The sequence below is a fragment of the Thalassophryne amazonica genome, chromosome 5 (genome assembly GCF_902500255.1).
Source record: "Thalassophryne amazonica chromosome 5, fThaAma1.1, whole genome shotgun sequence".
Classification (NCBI taxonomy): domain Eukaryota; kingdom Metazoa; phylum Chordata; class Actinopteri; order Batrachoidiformes; family Batrachoididae; genus Thalassophryne; species Thalassophryne amazonica.
The window spans coordinates 65,243,153-65,259,783 of NC_047107.1; the positions used below are offsets into that span (position 1 = coordinate 65,243,153).

The 16,631-nt window shown below is 40.5% G+C and overlaps 1 protein-coding gene across 4 annotated transcripts in view; it reads left to right on the forward strand.

Annotated features, from left to right (window-relative positions):
• Positions 1–16,631, forward strand: part of frmd3 (FERM domain containing 3) — a 246,935-nt gene that overhangs the window by 206,054 nt on the left and 24,250 nt on the right. The window lies entirely within an intron of this gene.

Genomic DNA, 16,631 nt, shown 5'->3' on the forward strand with positions numbered 1-16,631 from the left:
CCTCTCCAACTTACGGGTTATCTGCTTTAAGCTACGAGTTTGTGAGTTATACCACGGAGTCAGGCACTTCTGATTTAAAGCTCTCTTTTTCAGAGGAGCTACAGCATCCAAAGTTGTCTTCAATGAGGATGTAAAACTATTGACGAGATACTCTATCTCACTTACAGAGTTTAGGTAGCTACTCTGCACTGTGTTGGTATATGGCATTAGAGAACATAAAGAAGGAATCATATCCTTAAACCTAGTTACAGCGCTTTCTGAAAGACTTCTAGTGTAATGAAACTTATTCCCCACTGCTGGGTAGTCCATCAGAGTAAATGTAAATGTTATTAAGAAATGATCAGACAGAAGGGAGTTTTCAGGGAATACTGTTAAGTCTTCTATTTCCATACCATAAGTCAGAACAAGATCTAAGATATGATTAAAGTGGTGGGTGGACTCATTTACATTTTGAGTAAAGCCAATAGAGTCTAATAATAGATTAAATGCAGTGTTGAGGCTGTCATTCTCAGCATCTGTGTGGATGTTAAAATCGCCCACTATAATTATCTTATCTGAGCTAAGCACTAAGTCAGACAAAAGGTCTGAAAATTCACAGAGAAACTCACAGTAACGACCAGGTGGACGATAGATAATAACAAATAAAACTGGTTTTTGGGACTTCCAATTTGGATGGACAAGACTAAGAGTCAAGCTTTCAAATGAATTAAAGCTCTGTCTGGGTTTTTGATTAATTAATAAGCTGGAATGGAAGATTGCTGCTAATCTTCCGCCCCGGCCCGTGCTACGAGCATTCTGACAGTTAGTGTGACTCGGGGGTGTTGACTCATTTAAACTAACATATTCATCCTGCTGTAACCAGGTTTCTGTAAGGCAGAATAAATCAATATGTTGATCAATTATTATATCATTTACCAACAGGGACTTAGAAGAGAGAGACCTAATGTTTAATAGACCACATTTAACTGTTTTAGTCTGTGGTGCAGTTGAAGGTGCTATATTATTTTTTCTTTTTGAATTTTTATGCTTAAATAGATTTTTGCTGGTTGTTGGTGGTCTGGGAGCAGGCACCGTCTCTACAGGGATGGGGTAATGAGGGGATGGCAGGGGGAGAGAAGCTGCAGAGAGGTGTGTAAGACTACAACTCTGCTTCCTGGTCCCAACCCTGGATAGTCACGGTTTGGAGGATTTAAGAAAATTGGCCAGATTTCTAGAAATGAGAGCTGCTCCATCCAAAGTGGGATGGATGCCGTCTCTCCTAACAAGACCAGGTTTTCCCCAGAAGCTTTGCCAATTATCTATGAAGCCCACCTCATTTTTTGGACACCACTCAGACAGCCAGCAATTCAAGGAGAACATGCGGCTAAACATGTCACTCCCGGTCCGATTGGGGAGGGGCCCAGAGAAAACTACAGAGTCCGACATTGTTTTTGCAAAGTTACACACCGATTTAATGTTAATTTTAGTGACCTCCGATTGGCGTAACCGGGTGTCATTACTGCCGACGTGAATTACAATCTTACCAAATTTACGCTTAGCCTTAGCCAGCAGTTTAAAATTTCCTTCAATGTCGCCTGCTCTGGCCCCCGGAAGACAATTGACTATGGTTGCTGGTGTCGCTAACTTCACATTTCTCAAAACAGAGTCGCCAATAACCAGAGTTTGTTCCTCGGTGGGTGTGTCGCCGAGTGGGGAAAAACGGTTAGAAATGTGAACGGGTTGGCGGTGTACACGGGGCTTCTGTTTAGAACTACGCTTCCTCCTCACAGTCACCCAGTCGGCCTGCTTTCCCGGCTGCTCAGGATCTGCCAGGGGGGAACTAATGGCGGCTAAGCTACCTTGGTCCGCACCGACTACAGGGGCCTGGCTAGCTGTAGAATTTTCCACGGTGCGGAGCCGAGTCTCCAATTCGCCCAGCCTGGCCTCCAAAGCTACGAATAAGCTACACTTATTACAAGTACCATTACTGCTAAAGGAGGCCGAGGAATAACTAAACATTTCACACCCAGAGCAGAAAAGTGCGGGAGAGACAGGAGAAGCCGCCATGCTAAACCGGCTAAGAGCTAGTAGCTGCGCTAAGCTAGCGGATTCCTAAAAACACGCAAAGTGAATAATGTGTAAATAATTTAGAGGTGATTCAGCAGAAGGAGTGCTTTAGTTAAGGCACGTGAAGATTACACTGTGAAACAAATCGTAATCTAGATAACTAGATCAATCTAACTGTGCAGATTAAACAGCTAACAGATACAGCAAAACACCGCTGTGCTCCGGAACAGGAAGTGATACAATACCGCAGTGAGAGCCAACCACCAGTAGAGGCAAGCAAGAGACACAAGGATGCTGTTATTCAGTTAATCTTAGTGGTTACTTTTCCCTCATCGTATGTTCACACAGCTGTGTGAGCTGTGGTATCACATCCTAACTCTCCAAGATGGCGCCTGTGACTGGCGTGGCCGTCGCTCGGCTCCTGTTGTGTTGGTTACTAATGGCCACTTTTACGACATTTGTTATTTTAGCAGCCGGACTAGCAGATGGAGGTGTCTTGGCTTTACGGACTTACGATCGGGACTCTTTGTTTCATATCAAGGAGACAATGGAGAGCCTATTTGCTTCACGAGACAGGTTCAACCAGGCGTTTCCTCCATCCCTAACTATCGGCTCCGACTCACCTGATTATCCGCTGCTGTTGAGGGCGCCGTGTAAGATCCGCAGGAGACTGAGGAAAAAAGGCTTTTTGGATAAGAGGAGAAGAGGCTCGCGGGCTGGTGTCCAGGTGAAGAGAAGGCGTGCAGCGGCGCGTTTGGGCGCCAGTACCGGTGGCCGAGGACGGGCTCGCTTCCTCTACCACATTCCTCTCTTTGATGTGTGCGATGGCACATCTGCATCGACACCTGTTCAGTTAGGTACGGGTGTTCTAGACTTTTCTCAGCGCTGGTATCCTGCTGGCGTAGTTCCATCGCTACTGTGCACTTCCGTGTTTACGCCTCCGCCTGCACGGATCAGCTGGAGTCCACGTGACCACTGTCTTCGTCCTATCCCATTGCGAGCCTCAGACAGTGCCTACGTGATGTCGTCCACCTTGCGCCTTGGTTTATTGAATGTGCGTTCAATCGCCAATAAATCATTTTCCCTGAATGATCTTATATCAACGGAAATGTTGGACTTAATGTGCCTTTCGGAGACTTGGCAGAGAGAAGAGGAATTTCTTAATTTAAATGAGCTCTGCCCTGCTGGGTTCTGTGTCCTTGGGAAGCCCCGCCCCTGTCGCCATGGTGGGGGCCTTGCCATCGTTTATAAAGAGGATTATGTTTGTAAAGGGGTACAGTCACAGGATTTTCCCTCCTTTGAATCACAGTTGGTCAAGGTAGGTTTTTCAAACCCATTTTTCTGTGTGTTGGTTTATCGCCCCCCAGGCCCTGCTACTGCCTTTCTTAAGGATTTTAGTGACTTTTTATCCTCTATTATAACGTTGGAATCTGTTTTAATTCTTGGAGATTTTAACCTTCATGTTGATGACAAGTTATCTTGCTCTGCTATGGAGCTTTTATCGTTGACTGAAGCTTTTAATTTTGTGCAACATGTTTCTGAGCCCACTCACCAAAAGGGTCACATTTTAGATTTAGTTTTTACACTTGGCCTAGACATTTTAAATATGTCTATAAAAGATGTCCACTTGAGCGACCATAGTCTCGTTTCGTTTGACCTGCATTCCAGCTCTGATCAGAAGCCCTTAGAAGTTAAGTCTCAGAGGCGTATCATCACTGCTGAAACTGCAGAAAGATTTTCTTCTATGTTTAATCCTTGTTTGTTTACTGATTTCCTTGATATGGACAATTTTATCCAGTGTTTTAACCAACACTGTGATACTATTCTTGATCAGTTGGCTCCTGTCAAATAGAATGTGTCTTTACAGAAAAATGAGTGCCCTTGGATTAATGAAGAGCTCTTAAGTCTTAAGAGACTGTGTTGAAGGACTGAACGCCTGTGGAAATCCTCTAAACTTGAGGTTCACAGGCTTCATCTCAGGGAGCTGGTTCTATCATATAACAAAATGGCTGAGAGTGCCCGTTCTGTCTACATACGTCAGCTGGTGTCTGTGAATAAGAAGAATCCCAGAGTGTTGTTTGATACAATCAACTCTCTTGTATGTCCTGCTGCTTCAGTTACTCCTGTGTTTTCTGAGGCTGACAGCAATGCTTTTTTGAGTTTTTTCATTGACAAAATCAAGTTGATTAAGGATAAAATTCCACCCTCCCTGTGTGGTACTTCTATTGTTATTGAGCCTGCTCCCAGCATTTGGTCTTCATTTAGGGCTGTGACACTTGCTGATATTTCGGCATTGGTGAGCAAGATGAAACCTTCCTCTTGCTCATTGGACATCCTTCCCTACAGGCTCTTTATTAAAGTATTTGAGGTAATTGGTCTGTGCATTACTAGAATGGTAAATCTTTCTTTGTCCACCGGTGTGTTTCCCAGTGTTTTTAAGCATGCCATAGTGTTGCCTCTACTGAAAAAAACAGGTTTAAATCAAATGGAGCTAAGTAGTTTTAGACCTATTTCTAAGCTCCCATTCCTGTCTAAGATCCTCGAGAGGGTGGTTTCAGATCAACTGACACTCTTCCTGGATCAGAATAACATTCATGACAGGTTTCAGTCCGGTTTTCGTAGACAACACTCTACGGAAAAGGCTCTTTTGAAAGTGTCCAGTGACATTATGATGTCTGCTGATGCTGGGAAATCCACCGTGTTGGTTCTTTTGGATTTGTCCTCTGCCTTTGATACTGTTGACCACCAGGTCCTGCTAAATAGACTGAGGGATCATGTCGGACTGTCGGGGTCAGTTCTTCAGTGTTTTTTTTCATATCTGTCTGGGCGCAGCTTTAGCGTTTTTGCTAACCAGATAAGGTCAGAGTCTGCGGACCTGTTATGTGGAGTCCCTCAGGGTTCGGTATTGGGCCCCATTTTGTTTTTATTGTACTTGATCCCTTTAGGTAGGATCATTCAAAGATTTACTGATGTCTCTTACCAGTTATTTGCGGATGACATCCAGCTTTACTGCTCCTTTAAGCCATCTGAGATTAAGAGGCTTGATTCCCTCCTCCATTGTTTGGCGGAAATTAAACAATGGCTAACGAATAACTTTCTTCAGCTTAACGCAGACAAAACAGAGACATTGGTTATTGCCCCTGATGCCCATATTCCAGGTATTCAGCAGTACTTGGGAGACCTGGGCCAGTCTGCTAAATCATGTCTTCGAAACCTGGGTGTCATTTTTGACAAAGACATGTCGTTGGTACAGCATTGTAGACAGCTGACGAGGAATTGCTTCTTTCAATTAAGAAATATCTCTAAGCTCAGGAAAATGGTGTCTCGAAATTATTTAGAGCTTATTATTCATGCTTTTGTGTCAACACGTTTAGACTATTGTAACAGTTTGTTTTCATGTCTAAACAAGAAGGAGTTGCGTCGACTGCAGTTGGTACAGAACTCTGCAGCAAGAATTCTGACACAAGCTAACAGAAGGACTCATATTTCCCCAATTTTAAAGGAACTTCATTGGCTGCCAGTGTCCTTCAGGATCAATTTTAAAATTTTGGTTTTAACTTTTAGAGCTTATGCCCCTGCCAGGGCTTTGAGGTCTGTGGACCAAAATCTGTTGATGGTTCCTCGCACCCATTTTGCAACCAGAGGAGAGCGATCCTTCCAGGCTGTTGCTCCCAGGCTTTGGAATGGTCTCCCGCTCTCTCTGCGCTCACTGGACTCTGTCGATACTTTTAAAAGCCAACTTAAGACTTTCTTTTTTACTCAAGTGTTTGCTTAGCTTTTAGGCTGCTCTGTGATCCTATGTTATGTTTTATGTTTTTATGTCTCCGCCATTGTCTGATGTTTTGTGTGGTGTACTCTGCTTTTATGACTTTGAGCCTTATTTAGACCACAATGAAGGAGACTAAACCTTGGAGGAAAACCTTCAGTCTGACAACAGTTATGATATTAGCAAAGCTCAGAACACAGAATGGTGATTATAAAATAAATAAATAAATAATGCAGGCGATTTCGGCATGCAGGTGGAGATGATAAACTGTTTTTTTGTTTTTTTTGTTTGTTTGTTTTTTTGCCAGTTCTGTGGTCGTAATCAACTGATTACAAAAAAATTGATTTACTATCTGTGACATCAGAAAAAAAGTGATGAGGAAGTGTGCATTTTTATTTATGATTTTTTTTTCTGAGAAACAGGTACATACATTTCAAATCTGAAAAATGTCACGAGGTACGGAAGCATATCGCATTCACTTGATAAATTGTTTGTTGCTTGTTTTTCGGAGTAATTAATTCTGTTTTTCTGAGTAATTTATTTTTAGGTTTGTTTTTCTTTTACTATTTTTTTCAGGTTTTTTTTTTTGTTTTTTTTTTTACTATTTTTTTCCATTTTTTCTGAGCAATTATTTTCCTGTTTTTCAGTTATTTTTTGTTGTTGTTGTTCTGTTATCAGGTGCCTGCGTAGAGTCGACAAACTAATGATAATACCATCTATATGACTTAAAGATAGGACAGTCTCCCAGTCTCTTACACCCAGATCAAAGTAAAACTTGATTAAACTGAACAATGTCATGTTTGTTACCAAATTGAGCTTTCAGTGAATGAATGCATCTTCAAATGCTCTAAACTCAGAAAAAAAAACTGGTTCGAAAAACAGAATAAAAAAATATTCAGAAAATCATGAAAAAAACAAACCATAAAAATAAGTTACTCTGAAAAACAGAAAAACTCAGAAAAACAGAAATAATTATTCCAAAAAACAGACAAAAAATTTATTACTCAGAAAAACAGAAATAATTATTGCAAAAAAACAATCCAAAAAATAAATTTATCAAGTGAATGCAATACGCTTCCATAACAAGGGACTGAAAATATCTGCTATTTTTAAAAATAAATATTGTTTCCTTCTTGAATATAGTTAGTGTACTGTACGTTAGTAGCGTAACACGTTATTATTGAATATTAAAACCATTCACACAAGGAGTAAATAATATAGTCTTACCTGTCCGTTTCAGTGAGATCATCTTCAGTCTGATGAAAACATCTGAAAATAATTTAATTCGTTGTCCTGGCTGAAGAAAAGTCCACGATGGGTTGAGTCTCTGCTGTACCGATCCGAGACCGGCACAGTCAACTACAGGTATAATCCGTTAATTGCGTTTGTGGTGATGGAACGAGTCTCTGCTGTGAATGGATCCTCTTGTTCCACCGCGGGCCGCTTTGCATTCCAAGTTAAAAGACTTGCAGCGCCTCATCTGCTCATAATGTCTCAGTCTGCACACGACAAAATTATCCCTTGATCCATAAAACAGTAAAATAAAATAATGTGTAAATACTCAGTTTTGCCTCAGTGTGGAGTGAAGAAGCCACAGACAGGCACTGTGCCTGCACGCTTGTCAATATAAGTATTCTACCTGCCAATCAAAAGGATTCTGCTGGCGAGAATTAACCGTTCTGACATGTATAAAAAACATGCATCACCGACCCAAACCACTCGGTGAAAATGGGCCTGTCAGTAGCCTGTAAAACTCCATAAATGAATTCATAAATTAATGGGACTATTAAGATAATGGTTCCGGCGCTGATATTACTTCCTCCTTCTTCTCGAATGTTGGGACTCGCCAGGAAGTTCCTGGATTTTAGTGGCGCACAGTTCAAAATCCAAATATTTATCTCTTCAGTAACTGTGCACCAGGAAAGGATAAATTTCAAACTGTTATTTAATCTTAGTCTTAAATACTCAAGAAAAAACAACATTACATATCATGTTACCTACACTTTAAAAGTCCCAACACAAAGGATGTTCACATTCTTGTCCTTTCTCTTGTCCTCACTTTCTTCACCTTGCTTCTGGGGTCTCTTTGCATTTCTATGGCACTGCTGTCTTTCTTATCGCCGTTTGTTTAAGGCCCGGTCCCACTGGGGAGAGGATTAATTGCGCATGAACTGAGTATACAAATTTCGGGCATTCGTTGTCGTGCGCAACAAAATTGGCCAAGAATGACAAATTTCTCAGTATGACTTACGGATATATTAATAATGTATAGCGAATATATGATGAACAATCACGGATGTATAACGCATGTATTGAGAAAACAGATTGGACACATTGCGATTATCACAGAAGTATTACAGATGTATTGAGAATACATTGCGCATGTGTTGCGGAAACAGCGGTTGTATTGCGCATGCACGGCATCTGCATTGCAGTCATAAAAGAAGCATACTATTCACACCAACACCACAGCCTCTGGAGCAATTGCTGGACTTGGACAAGTTGATTGGTATGTTGTTGGATGGCAGCAACTATCACACTACATCTTTGGGATCCATAACTACATCTGTACGTCTCCACAGCTGGACTGGTAATGACTGGCAAGTATGTCGATTTCCGCCACATTTATATAGTACTTTGGGTTTACGTGAAGTGTTTGTTATGCATTCGCAAATTGTCCGCAAATCAGATGCAAAGCAGATGTAATACAAACGCTTTATCCGTGGCCACTCTGTATGCATTTGCTCCAACTTATTTTAGTTCATGATGTGGATGTGATAGGTACGCTATATATCCATTTTACACACTGTCCCAGTCCGCTGCCACGCCGCAGTACCCCGTCAGTTGCGGATATCAGCGGATAACGGCGGATATACAGCGCACAGATTGAGTATTTAGTGAGTATGTATTGCATATGTAAGGTGGATGTCATCCGCAACCAAAATTTTGTGCAGCTCAAAAATCCTGGCAACGGAAAAACGTGCCTCTGTGGCTAATTGCGGACGTGTGTGGATGTCGGGCAACTTATACAAGCATGTTTCACGGATATTGCGGATGTTTAGTGAATATAAACCAAGTTTGTGTGCAATTCATGCGCAAATCTTCCTAAACACTCAGTGGGACCGGGCCTTTATGTACTGCTCTAACTTTTTCAACAATCAGCACGTTGACTTTCCTTTTGTTTGCTAACTTTCTTGAGTTTTCTTCTAAAGCGTATCCAACTTATGTGTCAAGCAGTGTTGCCACAGTTACTTTGATTAGGTTACTTTATTCGTTACTTTATTCAGTTTCATTTTTCAGTTTCATTTATTATTAAGATTGATACTCAGCAAAGTAACTATTAGTTCCTTTGCTGATTTCTCAATCTTAAGAGTAACCAAGTTAGATTACTAGTTACCTTATTAGTTACATTACTTATTAGTTGCAAGCTGTTGTCAGCTGCTAATAAAGTATCTGCATAAAGCAACTAAAAAAGTAACTAATAAAGTAACTTTTCAAAGAAACTGTGGCAACATTGGTGTCAAGTTACGGGACCACTGCTGATGACTTCCAAGTGCAGCCTACAAATTAAAATCCTCATTATAAAGTGCAAGGTGCAAATGTAGGTTTATAGTAGGTTGGCCTCTACTGGTGGTTGGCTCTCACTGCGGTATTGTATCACTTCCTGTTCCGCAGTAATGACACCCGGTTACGCCAATCGGAGGTCACTAAAATTAACATTGAATCGGTGTGTAACTTTGCAAAAACAATGTCGGACTCTGTAGTTTTCTCTGGGCCCCTCCCCAATCGGACCGGGAGTGACATGTTTAGCCACATGTTCTCCTTGAATTGCTGGCTGTCTGAGTGGTGTCCAAAAAATGAGGTGGGCTTCATAGATAATTGGCAAAGCTTCTGGGGAAAACCTGGTCTTGTTAGGAGAGACGGCATCCATCCCACTTTGGATGGAGCAGCTCTCATTTCTAGAAATCTGGCTAATTTTCTTAAATCCTTCAAACCGTGACTATCCAGGGTTGGGAGCAGGAAGCAGAGTTGTAGTCTTACACACCTCTCTGCAGCTTCTCTCCCCCTGCCATCCCCTCATTACCCCATCCCCGTAGAGACGGTGCCTGCTCCCAGACCACCAATAACCAGCAAAAATCTATTTAAGCATAAAAATTCAAAAAGAAAAAATAACATAGCACCTTCAACTGCACCACAGACTAAAACAGTTAAATGTGGTCTATTAAACATTAGGTCTCTCTCTTCTAAGTCCCTGTTGGTAAATGATATAATAATTGATCAACATATTGATTTATTCTGCCTTACAGAAACCTGGTTACAGCAGGATGAATATGTTAGTTTAAATGACTCAACACCCCCGAGTCACACTAACTGTCAGAATGCTCATAGCACGGGCCGAGGCGGAGGATTAGCAGCAATCTTCCATTCCAGCTTATTAATTAATCAAAAACCCAGACAGAGCTTTAATTCATTTGAAAGCTTGACTCTTAGTCTTGTCCATCCAAATTGGAAGTCCCAAAAAACAGTTTTATTTGTTATTATCTATCGTCCTCCTGGTCGTTACTGTGAGTTTCTCTGTGAATTTTCAGACCTTTTGTCTGACTTAGTGCTTAGCTCAGATAAGATAATTATAGTGGGCGATTTTAACATCCACACAGATGCTGAGAATGACAGCCTCAACACTGCATTTAATCTATTATTAGACTCAATTGGCTTTGCTCAAAATGTAAATGAGTCCACCCACCACTTTAATCATATCTTAGATCTTGTTCTGACTTATGGTATGTAAATTGAAAACTTAACAGTATTCCCTGAAAACTCCCTTCTGTCTGATCATTTCTTAATAACATTTACATTTACTCTGACGGACTACCCAGCAGTGGGGAATAAGTTTCATTACACTAGAAGTCTTTCAGAAAGCGCTGTAACTAGGTTTAAGGATATGATTCCTTCTTTATGTTCTCTAATGCCATATACCAGGGGTAGGCAACCTGTTCCAGAAAGAGCCATGAGGGTGCAGGTTTTCTTTGCAGCCGCTGACTCCACCAGGTGATTTTACTGATTAATATCACTTTGAGCAGATGGAATCAGTTAATCAGTGAAATCACCTGGTGGAGTCAGTGGCTGCAAAGAAAACCTGCACCCTCATGGCTCTTTCTGGAACAGGTTGCCTACCCCTGCCATATACCAACACAGTGCAGAGTAGCTACCTAAACTCTGTAAGTGAGATAGAGTATCTCGTCAGTAGTTTTACATCCTCATTGAAGACATCTTTGGATGCTGTAGCTCCTCTGAAAAAGAGAGCTTTAAATCAGAAGTGCCTGACTCCGTGGTATAACTCACAAACTCGTAGCTTAAAGCAGATAACCCGTAAGTTGGAGAGGAAATGGCGTCTCACTAATTTAGAAGATCTTCACTTAGCCTGGAAAAAGAGTCTGTTGCTCTATAAAAAAGCCCTCTGTAAAGCTAGGACATCTTTCTACTCATCACTAATTGAAGAAAATAAGAACAACCCCAGGTTTCTTTTCAGCACTGTAGCCAGGCTGACAAAGAGTCAGAGCTCTATTGAGCTGAGTATTCCATTAACTTTAACTAGTAATGACTTCATGACTTTCTTTGCTAACAAAATTTTAACTATTAGAGAAAAAATTACTCATAACCATCCCAAAGACGTATCGTTATCTTTGGCTGCTTTCAGTGATGCCGGTATTTGGTTAGACTCTTTCTCTCAGATTGTTCTGTCTGAGTTATTTTCATTAGTTACTTCATCCAAACCATCAACATGTCTATTAGACCCCATTCCTACCAGGCTGGTCAAGGAAGCCCTACCATTATTTAATGCTTCGATTTTAAATATGATCAATCTATCTTTGTTAGTTGGCTATGTACCACAGGCTTTTAAGGTGGCAGTAATTAAACCATTACTTAAAAAACCATCACTTGACCCAGCTATCTTAGCTAATTATAGGCCAATCTCCAACCTTCCTTTTCTCTCAAAAATTCTTGAAAGGGTAGTTGTAAAACAGCTAACTGATCATATGCAGAGGAATGGTCTATTTGAAGAGTTTCAGTCAGGTTTTAGAATTCATCATAGTACAGAAACAGCATTAGTGAAGGTTACAAATGATCTTCTTATGGCCTCGGACAGTGGACTCATCTCTGTGCTTGTTCTGTTAGACCTCAGTGCTGCTTTTGATACTGTTGACCATAAAATTTTATTACAGAGATTAGAGCATGCCATAGGTATTAAAGGCACTGCGCTGCGGTGGTTTGAATCATATTTGTCTAATAGATTACAATTTGTTCATGTAAATGGGGAATCTTCTTCACAGACTAAAGTTAATTATGGAGTTCCACAAGGTTCTGTGCTAGGACCAATTTTATTCACTTTATACATGCTTCCCTTAGGCAGTATTATTAGACGGTATTGCTTAAATTTTCATTGTTACGCAGATGATACCCAGCTTTATCTATCCATGAAGCCAGAGGACACACACCAATTAGCTAAACTGCAGGATTGTCTTACAGACATAAAGACATGGATGACCTCTAATTTCCTGCTTTTAAACTCAGATAAAACTGAAGTTGTTGTATTTGGCCCCACAAATCTTAGAAACATGGTGTCTAACCAGATCCTTACTCTGGATGGCATTACCCTGAGCTCTAGTAATACTGTGAGAAATCTTGGAGTCATTTTTGATCAGGATATGTCATTCAAAGCGCATATTAAATAAATATGTAGGACTGCTTTTTTGCATTTACGCAATATCTCTAAAATTAGAAAGGTCTTGTCTCAGAGTGATGCTGAAAAACTAATTCATGCATTTATTTCCTCTAGGCTGGACTATTGTAATTCATTATTATCAGGTTGTCCTAAAAGTTCCTTAAAAAGCCTTCAGTTAATTCAAAATGCTGCAGCTAGAGTACTAACGGGGACTAGAAGGAGAGAGCATATCTCACCCATATTGGCCTCTCTTCATTGGCTTCCTGTTAATTCTAGAATAGAATTTAAAATTCTTCTTCTTACTTATAAGGTTTTGAATAATCAGGTCCCATCTTATCTTAGGGACCTCGTAGTACCATATCACCCCAATAGAGCACTTCGCTCCCAGACTGCAGGCTTACTTGTAGTTCCTAGGGTTTGTAAGAGTAGAATGGGAGGCAGAGCCTTCAGCTTTCAGGCTCCTCTCCTGTGGAACCAGCTCCCAATTCAGATCAGGGAGACAGACACCCTCTCTACTTTTAAGATTAAGCTTAAAACTTTCCTTTTTGCTAAAGCTTATAGTTAGGGCTGGATCAGGTGACCCTGAACCATCCCTTAGTTATGCTGCTATAGACGTAGACTGCTGGGGGGTTCCCATGATGCACTGTTTCTTTCTCTTTTTGCTCTGTATGCACCACTCTGCATTTAATCATTAGTGATCGATCTCTGCTCCCCTCCACAGCATGTCTTTTTCCTGGTTCTCTCCCTCAGCCCCAACCAGTCTCAGCAGAAGACTGCCCCTCCCTGAGCCTGGTTCTGCTGGAGGTTTCTTCCTGTTAAAAGGGAGTTTTTCTTCCCACTGTAGCCAAGTGCTTGCTCACAGGGGGTCGTTTTGACCGTTGGGGTTTTACATAATTATTGTATGGCCTTGCCTTACAATATAAAGCGCCTTGGGGCAACTGTTTGTTGTGATTTGGCGCTATATAAAAAAAATTGATTGATTGATTGATAAAGTTGTCATTTTCCTTTGTTCAATACCAAAGTTTTATTTTAATTAAAATTTGCAACTTCCTTTTTGTCAAGTATTAATCCGTTTATGATTTTTCAATTTTTTTAATTCATTTTACCTTCATTTTGGCAAGTTGCAAGAAACATTATTTTTGACAGAAAACCTCAAGAGAAGTATTCCTCCCGGGGCACTTTCTTTGGACTTGACATCTGCAACGATAAGAACCAGACTTCAAGGTCATATCACTTGGGAGCAGACTGTTCTGTTCCAGCTCTTGTCATCATTCTGGAAGCCGTGAGGCTAACCCAACACAGGATGCTGCTGGTCACCAGGTCCCTGAACCAGGCACCTGGTGGGAGATAATTCCTATTCATGAATGGACCTCTCCAGACCGGCTTACATCACACGACCCAGGACAGATAAGTGATTGTCACCAAGTATATTGCTAGGTTTTATGTCAGCGATAATGTGCATGAAATGGCTTTTTCTTGATTGTAGCGATAATGTCTGATTCTTTTTTTTTTTTTTTTTTATGTTTTTATCTTATTTTTTATACTCCCAACTTTGGTTTAAAATTTTTTAATTTTCTTTTATTTAATCGTTTTTATTGGTTGTATCATTATTCTGTTTTATTCATTTTTATTTTATTATTATTTTCACTCTCTATGTCAGCTTAGGTATTAATTAGGAAGCATTATTAATATTACAATACCTTTAGTAACATGCATTTTATTATCTGCAATTAGTGTAATAAGTTGTAAAACATTATGTGAAGTGTGTTCGGTTAAAAGACAGACGTTTAACTCCTCGGTTCTGTAACTTTGACCTACCGATTGAAACTGATTTGTAATATGATTTCCTGCTGTGAAGGCAGATGGTGCCCCGAGGTAATAATTAAGTTCCAAAATAATAAGTAAATTCTAAAAGTACATTTTAATACACTACACCACCTCTGTGTGTAACTCTGCCTTGTCTCATAACCTTAAACAATTAATTTATAATTTTCTGTCTTGAAACTGAACTGCTTTTTTTGGCCCTAACCTTGTATTTATCCAAGATCATTTTGTATGTGTTTGCTGGAGTCTTTTCATCCATACAGACATCCTTTTACATTCACACTCCACAGGGCATGACCTTTTGTCTTTCCTTATGTCCATTCGTTCCTTCCTGTCCTGTTCTTCATTCTTTGACTAGTCTTACTTCTGCCATCTTTCATCTTCAGTGATCCGTCTCCCTGCCCTTTATAGATCTTCAGGCAAAGGCATTATAACCACGCTATGATGTCATCATCGGCTTCAACCTGTTGACAAACTTTATCTCTTTCACTCTCCATTTTCCAGAACTTATGACTTCCTTTTTCCTTTACTCGCCTCTAACCCATTCACTTCTTTTTTTAAAAAATACATCTCTCTCGTACCATTTAGAGGAAAATCAATTGTGGCTTGGCTAGGGGTCGAAGACTTGCAGCAGCGTTTGTCTCGGCTCTTTCAGATAGTTAGTTTGGCAGGGGCAGGAGGTAGTCATCGAACAAAGTGCGTCATGCACCACTGATGTGCAATCATAAGATTCAATTTTAAAAAGCCTCATTTGATGTTTTTTTTAATGATTATTGGCTTCTATTGCTGGTGATATACTTCAGTAATTATAAGAGGGGTCACTGCCACATTACATATTAAATAATTTGTCTGTATCATGGGTAGAAATCTCTTTCTAAGATATGATGTTCATTTATTGTGGAGTTCTGATGTGGGTAAACGATCAGGATTAAAGGGTTTGAAACTTCTGATCGCTAAAAACATTATTTAACTATTAAGGCAGAACAATACACTTAAAAATAATGTTTTTGAGGATATGTTTCATGATCTTTTTTGTGGAGCATGTTGTTCAGAGCAAAAATATGAAAAATTAAAAGCATTGGGGGGGCATTACACACACTGTGCACACACATACTATGCATCCGGACGTTTTCACAGCGCTTTACTTTTTCCACATTTTGTTATGTTACAGCCTTATTTCAACATGGAGTTAATTCATTTTTCCCCTCCAAATTCTACTCACAACACTCTATAATGACAACATGAAAAAAGTTTTTTTTTTTTTTTTTTGCAAATTTATGAAAAATAATAATAATAAAAAAACTAAAAATACTTTGTTGATGCACCTTTGGCAACAATTACAGCCTCAAGTCTTATTGAATATGATGCCACATGCTTGGCACACCTATCTTTGGGCAGCTTTGCCCATTCCTCTTTGTAGCACCTCTCAAGCTCCATCAGGTTGGATGGGGAGCGTCAGTGCACAGCCATTTTCAGATTTCTCCAGAGATATTCAATCGGATTCAGGTCTGGGCTCTGGCTGGGCCACTCAAGGACATTCACAGAGTTGTCCTGAAGCAACTCCTTTGATATCTTGGCTGTGTGCTTAGGCTCATTGTCCTGCTGAAAGATGAATCATTGCCCCAGTCTGAGGTCAAGAGCGCTCTGGAGCAAGTTTTCATCCAGGATGTTTCTGTACATTGCTGCGTTCATCTTTCCCTCAATCCTAACTAGTCCCCCAGTTCCTGCCACTGAAAAACATCCCAACAGCATGATGCTGCTACCACCATGCTTCACTGTAGGGATGGTGCCTGGTTTCCTCCAAACATTATGCCTGGCATTCATGCCAAAGAATTTAATCTTTGTCTCATCAGAGCAGAGAATTTTGTTTCTCATGGTCTGGGTCCTTCGGGTGCCTTTTGGTAAACTCCAGTCAGGCTGCCATGTGTCTTTTACTAAGGAGTGGCTTCTGTCTGGCCACTCTACCATACAGGTCTAATTGGTGGATTTTTGCAGAGATGGTACTCCTTCTGGAATGTTCTCCTCTCTCCACAGAGGAATTCTTGGTCACCTACCTGACTAAAGCCTGATCACCTGATCGCTCAGTTTAGACGGGCGGCCAGTTGTAGGAAGAGTCCTGGTGGATCCGAACTTCTTCCATTTATGGATGAAGGAGGCCACTGTGCTCATACATTTCTCACTTTCTAAAATGGTCACAGACACAAATGGAAGATACACTCAACAAAAATATAAACGCAACACTTTTGGTTTTGCTCCCATTTTGTATGAGAT